Source organism: Silurus meridionalis, chromosome 4, assembly GCF_014805685.1.
Source record: "Silurus meridionalis isolate SWU-2019-XX chromosome 4, ASM1480568v1, whole genome shotgun sequence".
Classification (NCBI taxonomy): domain Eukaryota; kingdom Metazoa; phylum Chordata; class Actinopteri; order Siluriformes; family Siluridae; genus Silurus; species Silurus meridionalis.
Window position 1 is genome coordinate 1072448 of NC_060887.1, and position 12500 is coordinate 1084947.

Sequence of the window (12500 nt, forward strand, 5' to 3'; positions counted from 1 at the left end):
TGTATGATAGAAGAACAGCTGTAGTTTATATCACAGAGGTTTTATTGTGAAAATGAGGATTCATCATCAGAGAATGTGAGCAGGGTTGTGTGGAGCTCTAGTACTTTTCCCACAATAAGACAAGTGACTGCGCCATCTTGTGTTCACAAAGGAGAAAAACCTTAACACAATAATAAATATTTACTCCTACATACAGGTCATAAACACATTGCTAACGTATTCAAACCCAGGAGCAATTTAAAGTCAGAAATCCATCTACTATGAGCCACAAAAAAAAAAAAAAACCCACAGTCTAATATTTATAATAATTTCTCCAACTCACCACAAATGCAACAATGTGATGAAAGTGTGACATTCACAGTAAAAAGAAATCACACTTCAGCCCTGAACACAATTCTAGCTCTGATTTCTCAGTCAGCATTACATGATAGGCAGCTCTCAGGGATGTTTTCATGAGAAAGAGGGATTTGAGGATCAGGTGCACTTCAGCAGGAATCTCTCCAGGTTAATGATGGTGTGTGTGTGCTGAAGTAACTGTCAGTTTGTGTGCAGTTCTGTGTTAAAGTGTGAATGAGTGTGTGAAGGGTTTGTGCATGGGGCTTTGCAAAGGACTGATATCTTATTCAGGGTGTACACACTCTGGAGATCCTGGGACAGGCTTCATCCAACAATGAAGACTATGACGACCATTCCTGCATCAACTCCATCTCCTAATAAACATGCTTAAGTCTGTCTTGTTTTTGTTTCTCCTACACACTCATAACATTAGTCAGACCCTATTCTACTCTATTTATTACTAACTGATTATTACTTGAATTTGATTAAATATACTATACTAATCATTACTAAAAATAGTAACTAGTTACAGTTACCGTTACTTTATTCAAAAGTAACTCAATTACTTAGTTGATTATTTACACCAAAAAGTAATGTGTTACTGTTAAAACTAACTTTTTAGTTACTTTTAAAGAACCTTCTTTAATGTTCCCATTAATGCCCTTGTTATGGTCTACAAACACAAAACTGACTTAAAACAAAACTAAAGTGGCTTCTGCATCATAAAAGCTGTTGTGTTGAGTTCTTAAAAATGTTCCTTTCACAGCTGAAGTATGAAAACTATCAACAATGTAGAACAGAACACCGGTTAGCTTCTAGCTTCTAGCTCCTCAGGCATGGAGTTTCTGGAGGTGTTGCTATCGCAGTAGATACGAGCTTCGAACCAGAAAGACACAGCTTACATTAGACTAAAAAGTTTTTGTCTTTATACTCAACTAAAGTGAAATAATGAGCATATTTCCACTTTGAGAAACTCGTCTTGCTCTCGCCTCGACTCGCCATTACTGCCGCACAGACCTGAATAAACAGAGACACACCAACAGTGCGTGTCCAGAGAGAAGTTTAATAATAAAAAGCATGTTGGTTTAATTACAAAAACAATTAATGCTCCAATGTTTGGAAAAGATCTCTAAAAGATCCTAACATTTGATGTAAACCTTGATATTGAAGACCCAGAGGTCCCTAATGTTTGTTTACAAATAGTGTTTTATATAAAAGAATCAGCTTTTATTTTACCAAGGTTATGATCACATCTTGACATGTGGATTCGATTTGATTATAAATCTTAATGTTTCTATTTATTAATTCATGGAGCCATAAATGTTTTTGCAAAATTTTGAAAATTTCCATGAAATTTTGAAAATCTTCAAAATGTTTGTTTGGTGGTTGTCAATGAGATACTCAAATTTGTATTATGACATCATAAAAGCGATTCTGTACACATCACTCTGGTCACATGACCAGCTGGAGACTTGAGTCCCAAAGCACTTAAAGCACAAACACACTGCAAAATATTATTTTAATACAAAATTACCTTCAAATATCAATCTAGAAAAATGGCCCTGAATCCTGTATATACACAAAACGGACAAATGAATCTCATTTAAAATGCTTTCAGTGATTCTACATTCTGTTTATATGAAGTGTTTCCGCAGTTTGCATGTTAATTGGCTGGATGGAGCTTTTATTCATTAGTTATTTATCCAGTTATCATCTGTTAACCTGTTATTTCAACAAAACCAGATTTTTAATTCATTTTTATTTGTATTGCTTTTTAACAATGAACATTGTTTCGAAGCAGCTTTACACAGATAATGTGGTGATAAAAATAACTAAGATGTTCTATATGTGTAAGTTTGTCTCTGATGAACAAGCCGGTGGCGACTGTGGCAGAAAAACTCCCGAGAGGCATCTGCGAAATGAGGAACCAGATCAGATACAAGTAGTCCTGAACCCATCCTCATCTGGGTTTCACTGAATGTCCATTTATTACAGCTAAATGATGTTGAGGTGGTGATTGATCAGATACACTGTAGTCCTGAGTCAGTGTAGCAGACTGTTAACATAAACACAGTCAAAATCCCACACCTCAAAGCTCCTGTTCTACTCTGTTTTGTTTCTGTAATTTAACTCTGCCTTGAATCCTGTATGTACTGTAGATGTTTTGTTTGAAGTGTTGTGATCATGAAGATGAAATCCTGCAGGTTATTTGGGTTTGTACTGTGCAGAGTGGGCTTTCAGTCCTAATGCTCTTAAACGTCGAGACACTGTATGACGAGACAGATCCTTACCCTGTTCAGCTGAACTGGTGAGCAATTCCAGCTGCAGTGTGGAAACGATTGCCCATTGAGATCCTCTGCAGTATCCTGTCCTCTCTTGTATTTGTCTTCTGGACGACCAGCCTTCTTGGCAGACTTGAATGAGTTTGTGATGTTGTGAAGATTCAATATTCTTGAAATCACAGATTTGGAATGACCAACTTGTCTTGCTATGGCTGATAGGGTAATCCCTTTGGCCTTCATCTGGACAACCTGCTGCCGGAGGCTTTCAGTCACTTTAGTACGGGCCACCATCTTGCAGAGTCAGTGAAACTGGAAGTTAGGCTGCCAGTTAAATAGGGGTTGACAGATAATCAAGGAAATTAGCACCAGGTGCCAGATTACACAAATAACTGGGAGGTATCTGAAAGTGTTCTCTAATTTTGATCAGTGTTTTTCTGCAAAATAATGTTTTTTTAAATGCCTTAGTTATTTTGTGGAAAAGGTGTTCTGGTAGCATGGTATAGACAGGACAAAAACTCCTTCAACTGTTGAGCAGTGAAGATGACATTATATCAGAATTGTTCAATTGTTTATAAATTGTTCTCTAATTTTGATCTCCAGTGTACATATTTTCCTTCAATAAGTCTGGAAATGCAGCCATTACGCTCTCACACATTCGTTACTCTATGTCCTCGTTTTCAGTCCTAACTATAATGATGTTCATAACAAAACTGGCATGAAGAAACGTGTTCACGCTTTATTCACTTTCCTGTGATGTAGCTTCCTGTGTTTGACTTGTTTGCCGCGAGTTCCGTGTTTGTATTTCTGTTGGCATTTTCAAACTAAACTTTGCTATTTATATTCCTCTTTTTCCTCTTTAAATCAACCTGAATTGTTTTTTGTCTTCCTGACTTGTGCCTGTAGCTCGTTAACTCGACTACCACTAGTGTTGACTACATTCATTGCCTCACATTTTTTCTTAAATCTGTTCGTGATTATAAGCACTATGTCGGTTGTGTGTCTGCCTTTGAGCACAGGTGAGGACTCCTTTGAGTTGCAAACGGTGGAGTTGGAGCTGGAGGCTTTGAAGAAACAGATTTGCGATCTACATGGAAAGCATGCTCAGCTGCGAGAGTGGAAAGAGGTGCTGGAAACATTACGGACGGATGCTCACTCGTCCAAGGTAAATTCTTGGGTTGAACCTAATGCTCCCAGCACCTCAACTCGCTTGTCTCTCTGCTCTGGCCCAGCTCACCTACTACACGGCCCGCCCAGGTATCGTTCCTCCGCACCGGGCACCACGGACCCTTAATAGACTTAATAATATCCCACGGAGCAGACGTCACTGATATAGATATTTTACCTCAGAGTGATGACATCACAGACCATTACCTCATACTGTACCAGAGGTGGCAAAAGTACACACATACTTTACTTAAGTAGAAGTACAGATACTCATGTTTAAAAATACTCAGGTAAAGTTAAAGTATCTTTAACTTTCACTTGAGTAAAAAAGTATAAAGAAGTTTTGGCTCTGACATGTACTTAAGTTAAAAGTAGCTGCTACTTCTACCTGTTTTAGTGTCACGTGGTAACTGGACCTCACATCATATTAATATTAGTGTCAATCAAATTAAATATTTAATCTCAACATAATCGCACATTTCGCACAGAGAGCGCCCCCTGTCTGTTTACTTTATTTTACAAAAGCACAGCTTTACTTCTTGTTTTATTTTCTGCCTGCTGATTCTTAGCTTCGTAAACTAGTCTACATCTGTGGTGAGTGAGAGGCAGGACATTATACACCAGTGGATTGAAAAAGGCGCACAATGACAGGAAATGGTTTGCTCGGTAAAAAAATAAAAAATATTGACATTTAACCAAATCAATGGATTAAAACAAAGTAACGAGCCGGTTTTGAAAATGTAAGAAGTAAAAATGACAGATATTTGTGTAAAAATGTAATGAGTGAAAGTAAAATGTTGTCTGAAAAATATTCCAGATTCCATGGTGTAGCAGTCAATCAAAAACAGAAAATCAGTTTTTAGCCAACGACCCTGCTTCAGTGAAGAAAGACCTGAGAGACATGGTGCAGTCATAAAAACCTGGAGCTTAACACGCTCAAAACAGTGGAGATGATTGTGACATTTGAGTAAGTGAATTTTCTAAGTTTAATTTATATTTTTCCAGTTCGATTTTGAGAGATATGTTTCTATTTATGCACATTGGACATCAACCTTCTCAGCAGCAGGTTCCATAGTGTAGCGGTCATCACGTCTGCTTTACACGCAGAAGGTCCTGGGTTTGACCCCCAGTAGAGCCATGCCCTTGAGTCTCTGATTCTAATGTTGTAATGCTTTTCCTCCATTTCTGTTTCAACCACAATGCAGAAACATGCAAAACTGTTTATTTATTTCCAGGATTGAGTAACAATTTGTGAGTAATATATAAACATCACTCATGTTTGCAACCTGCATGGTTCCACTGGAAGGACCTTCTGTGTGTAAAGCAGATGTGACGACCACTACCCTATGGATCCACACAATCATCTGCACAGCATAAATGAGCAGAAATAATGATTCAGGCAATATGTTTTCCAGATTGCAACTATACAGTTTTGGGAAACTTGTTCCCAATGTACCCTCAGCTTTCTGTTCTCGGTTGAGAGGAATACAAGTGCTTTTCTAATACTGTATGAGAGTGTGTGATCTGAGTCTGTGCAGCGGCTGCTGTTCTCACTCTATTTATTCCAGCTCTTTTTTAAAGTCGTGTTACATCCTCGATGACTTCAAACTTTACTCTTTACACTATTAATACAGTTCTAAAATGAATTGTATTGATTTGTATGAATCATCTTGTACGAATTGTATGAATGAAGAATATTAATACATTTTATTCACTCTATGGTGCTCGGTGGTCAGGGATAAAAACACACAGCACACATTATGACGCGTCCACTGCAAAAAATATCCGTCGAAATAAAGAAATAAAAGCATGATTTAAGAAGAAACTCTACAGACTAGAAACAAGTCAAATGATTTGCCAGTGCAGTAAAATAATTACACTTGGTAAGATTTCTTGAAATAAGAAGTGATTAAAGCGATGCTGCAGCACTCGTGTGTCTGTTTTCTGAAGCAGCTTCTGCACCTGACGCACAGCACGAGGACTCGACTTTGATGGACCCTTGTGAGGTCTGTTCTGAGTGGAACACGTCTTGGAAAACCTCTGTATGACCCTGACCACTGTACTGTAACTCAATGTCAGGATGTTACTGATCTTCTTATCGCCTCGGCATCATGGTGGAGTCTCCTGTCATCAGAGAGTCTTTACCATGAGGTGCCGTAGAACATCCAGTGGTCAGTATGAGAGAATTGATTAACAGAATATAAGATTTTTCTCCAAAGTTTAAATAACATTGGATTTTTTTTCCATTTGATGAATTTTAAGTTCATTCATTTTTCATTCATGTATTTTTGCTCTTGTTGTGAAGTGAAGTTTGTGTCATTGCTGCTACACTGTGCATCTGAACGATCACGACTCAAATCTCACAATAAACTTTAGGGTTTTATCACATTTTCTACTTTCATTCATCTGATTGTCTCCCCAGTGTCCAACTGCTCCATGGCTTTGTGTATCAGTCACCTCACAACTATAGCAAAGAGTTTTTATTATTGAGCGAGTAAATTCCAAGTGATTCAGTGCTTATGCTCAGAGACTGACCTGATTTTTTTCAACTACTGCTGAATGTTTGTTTACATTCACAATATTCAATATTATATGCACATTATATTCCACATGGATCGTGCAGTACAGTGTACAAGTTGTTAATAACATTCTTGTGTATGTTTCTATTTTCTTTATAGTGATTAATCTGTAGGATAAATCATATAAATGTGGAAATCTTCATATAATAATAATCATAAAATGTATAATTTTAGAATATAAAAGTATGTTTAAATGTAGACCTTTAGGTACTAAAGCACCCTATTGCAATAAAGTATTATTATTATTATTATTATTATTATTATTATTATTATTATTATTATTAATATTATAATGACAAACTGTGTTTATAAAATGAACATGAAATAAGGCTGTAATACTGCACTGTATTTAACTGTCTGAAACAGATTTATTCTAGTTTTAAACATATTGATAGTCATTTTATTTATTTTTGTTGTATTTTGATGTTTTCAATTTCATTTCAGTAAATTATGACTTTATGTTTTAATTTATTACCCAGTAAAAGCCTTGCTATTTATAAATGTGTATTTAAAACACAGATATTTAAAAAAGAATAATACATCAAAAGATCTAATATCTACCAAACTACAAAAATCACTCAGTGTTGAATTGAGGTTTTTGGACATTTATTCCAGCTCATAAATCCTATAAAACATGCAGCATTAAACATGAACTTCCAGCAGATGAACATCTCATAATACTGTCTGGAAGTGAGAAATGTACAGGTTGTTTTACTCCATACACATGAACTTACTTTGATCAGAAACACAATCATACTCCAAATCAATTAATCAATAAAGTCAATAAAAGAATCCCAAACTGCTGTGTGTCTTGTCCTCGCTATTAATGACGTCATTAGAGCTCCACTACTTCTAATTACCTGCTGTGACAGTGAGCTCTAATACACATCACACTGCCACCTACTGGTCATTTATGATTCTGCAACATTCATAGAGTCACTCCGGTCAACTTCCGGTTCTCAACTCGGATTCACTCGCTTTATACACAGTTTACAGCCGTTTTATCTTATTTATGACTGTAATATCGCTCTTCTCTCAGGAACAACAGAAAAGCTGTGAAGACATGATATTTTATCCGCTCTTACCTCTGTAATATGCGCATGCGCATAGTGTCAGGTTAAGAGAGACCGGGTTACGTCACAGACGGAGGGCGGGCATCTCCTGTGACGTCACAGTAAGGCAACGTCTATAATTGGGAAGGCGTCTCTGTTTCTCTCATTTCCAAGGTTTTTGCTTGTGAGTAAAGAGGCATAAACATGGAGCTCTTCAGAAGGTTGAGAGAGTTTTTCAAACCAGAAGAACAAGAAAACTAAGCAGATTGCTGAAATGAAGGAGAAGCTGGAACACATGGAGAAAGTAGAAAGACTTGGATGCATTTTCTCTTCTAATGATAGAGAAGATAACAGAAGAGAAAGAAGAAAGCCATTCTGCTACAGACGGTGCAAAAGCTGGAGGCTACTTTGGCTTCTGAGCGAAAGCAGCAGAACAGGACATAACTGAGAGAAGCCAGAGCTGGACGAGAGAACAAAACAACTAGAGAAACGTGTTGCTCAGCTTGAGTTTATTTTGGAGCAGACCACCATGGAGCTCCAGTCTTCCTGAAAATCAATGAGGAACTGGAGAAAACTGTAGACTGTGAGAGAGAGCTGGACAAGAGAACAAAAGAAAGTGGAGGAACATGTTGCTCAGCTTGAGGTCACTTTGGATCAGACCACCATGGAGCTCCAGTCTTCCTGAAAATCAATGAGGAACTGGAAAACTGTGGACTGTGAGAGAGAGAGCTGGACCAGAGAACAAAAGAAACTGGAGGAACATGTTGCTCAGCTTGAGGCCACTTTGGAGCAGACCACCATGGAGCTCCAGTCTTCCTGAAAATCCATGAGGAACTGGAGAAAACTGTAGAATGTGAGAGAGAGAGCTGGACGAGAGAACAAAAGAAACTGGAGGAACATGTTGCTCAGCTTGAGGTCACTTTGGAACAGACCACCATGGAGCTCCAGGATACTCAGAATCACTGTGAGAAAGTAAAAAATAGTGCAGAGCAGGAGAGAGATCATTTGATCAGAGAGAAAGAGCGACTGGAGGAACGTGTTGCTCAGTTTGAGCCCAAGTTGGATTTTAAAGAAAACAAGAGGACGAAGAGAGAAAACTAAACTTGACATAGAGGAGAGGAACAACTTACAGCTTCAGACCAACAGGGGGCTCCAGGATACCCAGAATCTCTGTGAGGAAGAAAAGAAGACTTCAGAGAATAAAACAGATCATTATATGAGAGTCCGAGAGCGATGGGAGGAAATTGTTGCTCAGCTGAGACAAGAAAACATTCAAAAGAAAAGGAGAAATAGAAAAAAAAGAAGAAGACAAGAGAAACAGAGAGTCTGAACACTTTTACTACAGCGAGACACAATAAACACTATTAAATAAATAAAGATTTTGAATTTCAATCATGTCTAATGTCTCTTCATCACAGAGAGCATTCAATGATGGCATTTTTTTCTTGAAATCCACTTTAGTAAAGTCAGTGATGTTTGATGTCCTTAAAGAAAAGGAATTTGACAGAAACTGAAGTTGAGGTATTTTCTTGCAGCTTTAGTGCTTTGTTCATTTTGAGCTCTGAAAGCAATATAGCTGACAGTTAATGTGGGCAGAACCTGATTCACTTAAACATCTGTACTTTATAATTAATCACATGGATTGGCACAAGAAAGTGGATGATCTTTCAGCAGTTATTCTGACAGGGTTAACACTGGATTCACCTCACAACACCTGAACACTACTGCTGGATTGTGTGTGTGTGTGTGTGTGTGTGTGTGTGTGTGTGTGTGTGTGTGTGTTGGTCCTGTTGACTTCAATAGTAAGGAATGTAGACCTGAGATCCTGATTATTGGTCTTTATTACCCATAAGGCAGTGGTTTTTAACCTTTTTTGAGGCGTGACTCATTGTTTACATGAAGAAAACACAGTGCATGTAGGGGTACGGTCTCAGGAGCCCTGCAGTAAGTGTGCTGTGTGCATGTGATTGATGAATGTACAGGTAGAAATTCAACTGAAACTGCATTCAATCTGGTTGATTATCACAAGTTATTTTTAACTACATTTAAGTTCCCTGTTATAGGATAACTTGCAATTTTGTAAATTCCAACTTTATTTCCATTAATTCCTGTTAATACCTAAATATTCCTGATAATTTCCATGGAACGTTTCCAGTCTTGAAAATTCCTGCAACCACATTCCTAGGAAATACATGAGCTGTTCCTTGGACTTGGGCACAGGGATATTTTGCCTGCTTCTGCTTTTATTTTATTTACATTGTTCTGATATCAGATGCCCCAAGAATTTTACCTGTTGTACAAATTGCATTTTAGATACAGAATCTTTGTGTATAAAATGTGTGAGAGATCTTTCCACTGATCTCTCACACATTTAGAAAGTGATCTATACATAGCTGAACATCTCACCATGAATGATAAACAACCTCATGCATGTTTGTGAGTTTTACTTAGAATCTACTTCGACTTCACTTCTGTGTTCATTCCAACCTCATTTATGTCGTCAGTCTGATTAGAGAGCAAACAGAGTGTAAGTGATTCTTCACTGCAAGAAAGAAAAGAAGTTTGCAAATGCTGTTAGATCTGAATACAAACATGGTGCATCAGCGTCATGGTGAGTCTCCAAGTGCCGGAGCAGTTGCTTGGGCTGTCTGTTGACTTCGCTGTGCCTGATGTGCTGGGGTCTCTCAGCAAACCATCCATGTCTGGATTTGTTTTAACACACTAGAAAGAGGTAGTTTTGTCCCGTCCCTACCTGTGTTTTTTTAATCCCTACATGTTCTATGAAAACCAATTTACAATAATTTTCTTTTTCCCCAATTTATTTTTTCTGTCTTCTATTTGTTTTAGTTTTCTTTGAGCATACAACATACAATACAATACAATACATTACAATACAATACAATACAATACAATACAATACAATACAATACAATACAATACAATACAGATATGAACCTACCTGTCTGGATGAGTGTATTGGAGAATTTATTTGTCAATTATCATGTGTGTCATTATTATAATGACAAACTGGTAAGCTGTAAAAGACATTAGAAAATATAATTAATCTTCAAATTCAGTGTGTTTTGGGAGATTTGGAAATACTCCATGAGCACTCTAGTTATCTCAGGGATCCAAAATCTGGTCCCAGGGCCAAATGCAGCCTGTAAACAGATGTTAATTGGTCCTTGGTTTTCCTATAAGAATGTATGATGTATGGAAGAGATGAGCAGCAGCATAATTCAGAGCAAGAAAATAAAGTCAAAGAGGATAAAATTGTCACGTGTGAGCGAAACAAAAGGCAGAAGCGGAGTACAGCTGCTCGGTTTTAATGGCATGCGTGAGAGAGATACACACACACACACACACACACACACACACACACACACACACACACACACACACACACACACACACACACACACACGGCAGTCCTCAGGTTGAGAGAGATAGTCCGAGTAGCGCATTGGGAGAAGCGAGCAGACCCGAGATGCACAGGGAGGGGAGCAGCAGGGATTCTGGAGTCCGGATGAAACGGCTGAGAGAAGTCCCAAAGAAAACCGAACACCAAAACATGCAGTACGGGAAGTCCAACATGAACAATAACGAACGGGAGTGAATGAGTGAGGGGTTTATGTAGGAGGAGTGATGAGCTTCAGGTGTGCCTAAACCTGGAGCTTCAGAGAGTGGAGGCATGAGTGATGAGGAGCTCCAGGTGCGTGGTTAAACCTGGAGCTCTATGGAGAGTGGAGGCATAGAGAGCCACCAAAGGGGGCGTGGCAGGTGGATCCCTGACAAAAATACATACATACATATTTATTTCTTTGGATTTTGGTGAGTACACAGTTTGTAATGTGTACAAATAGTTGTAAAAATAGACTGAGTGTCGAACGATAGTGGAAATAGTGGAAACCAGTGAACCAACTCTTCTGGGCTTTATTATTTAACTCTTTTGAACTGAGTTACTTGAACTGATTCAAAGGAGTCAAAATTATTGAACCAAATCTTTTTTTAACTGAATTGATCAAACTGAATGGAGTTATTGAAATAAATAAATATAATTTTAATTTAGTTTTACTTTTTAACCTTCATTTTAATATCATTTACTTTTGGCACATTTCCCAACATTTTATCATGTGGATTTTAATTCTTAGTTAAATTTAAATGAAGTCCAACATTTTAATAATAAAAACAAAAAACACACAAGATTTAAACATGTAATTTTTAAAAATATTACAATAAACAATTTTTTTATACCTTTATTATATGTATAACATGTGCTCACATGCTGAATCTAAACCTGCCCAGAGCTAAGCAGACATTTTGCTCTCCACTGCTGCCATTTTCTGTTCTTCATGAATTATTGAAGTTGTGTATTAAGTGATTGATCTGTCATTTAGCCTTTAGTTTATCCTTTTATTTATTTTTCATCAAATGATCTCTCTCATCCTTTGCAGTCTTCTTCTCTTCCTCACAGTGAATCGGGGAATTCTGGAGATCCCTGGTGGTTTGGAGTTGTGAGGTGATCATCTCCTCCATGTCTAGTTTGGCCTTCTCTTTTTCTTTCTCAAATTTATTTTGCTTAAATTCCAAAGTGGCCTCCAGCTGAGCAACACGTTCCTCCAGTCGTTCTCTGTCTCTCATTAAATAATTTTTCTTCTTCACAATGATTCAGGGAATCCTGCAGCTCTCTGATGGTTTGAAAGTGTCTGGTGGTCATCTCCTCCATGTCTAGTTCGATCATCTCTATTTCCTTTTTAAATTTATTTTGTTCAAAATTCAAAGTGGTCACCAGCTGAGCAAGACGTTGCTCCAGTCGCTCTCTGTCGCTCCTCAAATGTTTACTCTGATGATCTGCACACTTCTTTTCCTCAGAATGTTTCAGGGAATCCTGGAGGGACCTGGTCGGCTTGAGCTGTAAGTTATTACTCTTCTTCATGTCTAGTTTTGCCTTCTTTCCTTTATTTCTTTTTAATGTGGCCTCAAGCTGAGCAACACGTTCCTGCAGTTGTTTTTGTTCTCTGGCCCAGCTTTCTCTCTCACGTTCTACAATTTTCTCTTGTTCCTCATGGAGGTTCAGTGAAGACAGA

At 37.8% G+C, this 12500-nt stretch overlaps 1 protein-coding gene across 2 annotated transcripts in view; it reads right to left on the minus strand.

Annotated features, from left to right (window-relative positions):
* Positions 1–12500, minus strand: part of LOC124384638 (eukaryotic translation initiation factor 4 gamma 3-like) — a 1295064-nt gene that overhangs the window by 709524 nt on the left and 573040 nt on the right. The gene's annotated exons all lie outside the window — the stretch shown is intronic.